Genomic DNA, 1271 nt, shown 5'->3' with positions numbered 1-1271 from the left:
GAAAAGATGGGATTTAGGACGTTTTTGAGGTGCTCCAATGGTGGAAATGGGGGCTGCTGCGCGAGATAGGGTTTGGGTGTGGGTTATGAGAGAGAAAAAGTTGATTTTATAGGGTAGGGTTTCGCTTGTAATCGATTACAAGATTGGTGTAATCGATTACAAGCGACCGCTGGTAATGGATTACATGCTTAGCGTAATCGATTACCAGGGCTCTGGTAGTGGGATGGCATTAAATGTCTGGTAATCGATTACTAGGTCAGTGTAATCGATTACCAGGGGGTTTTTTGCATAAAAATTAATTTTGGTTGTATTATTTGAAAAGGAAATAATATCAAATGGATAAAAAAATTTGTCTTATGGGAATAAATTCTTATTAATTGTTCAAAATACATGGTAGATCATAAAATACAATTTATTTTAAGGATTATCGATGTCCTCCAGTCCCACAAGTTGGTCTTCTTCTTTGGCGTTGCCCTCGTCTTTGTGGTTGGGGAGACTGCATACCTTCGTCTTCTCTTTGAATGGATTGTTGTTCGTTTTGGAAATCCATTGTGGGGCGATAAACGTGTCGTGATGAAGATGTGTGTTCGTATGCAGAGGATGGAATCATTGTAGACGTTCATAAATGATGTGAAGGACCCCCACTATATGTTGATGGACCTGCACTGTGTGGTGTTGATGGCGAATAATAACCATAAGACTGTCCACCTTGAGAATACTGGGTTGGATATGGATAGTGCAGGTGGTCAAAGGAAGACCGATGTGGGACGTCGTACGGCGGTGATGAACGATATGCAAATGGTGGTCGAAAATGTTGTTGTTGATCCAAGTCATATTGATGAAAACAATATTGAGGTTAGTTTTGCAGGAAATAATAATCATTACATAATTAAAAAATACGAATATAGTTTAACCTCTTCGTCCGATGAGTCTTCTTTAATTGGAGCTAAATAGCGGATTGTATGACTTATGTACCATTGCATATACTCAAATTCGTCACGCAAGTGACCATTTCGGTTGAATGGAACACCGTTAAAGAAACGATTTTGACGGTCATTCCATAAAGCAATCCATTGTTTATGGCGTTCTTGCCAATCCCAGTCTGCTCGTCCTCTCATATCCTCTTTATGTATCTCGTCCAGATCTATGGGTGTTTGTGGGACAGGTTGTTGAAATCCAAATTGACGCATAACACGGTTTGAGTGGTGGAATTCTACAACTAAGAAACATATAAGAGGCACAACTGCTCGAGAAGTGGGGGGTAGTTCGAC

This window comes from Vigna radiata, chromosome 6 (genome assembly GCF_000741045.1).
Source record: "Vigna radiata var. radiata cultivar VC1973A chromosome 6, Vradiata_ver6, whole genome shotgun sequence".
Taxonomy (NCBI): domain Eukaryota; kingdom Viridiplantae; phylum Streptophyta; class Magnoliopsida; order Fabales; family Fabaceae; genus Vigna; species Vigna radiata.
The sequence above is the reverse complement of the archived record's forward strand: the minus strand, read 5'-3'. Positions refer to the sequence as shown.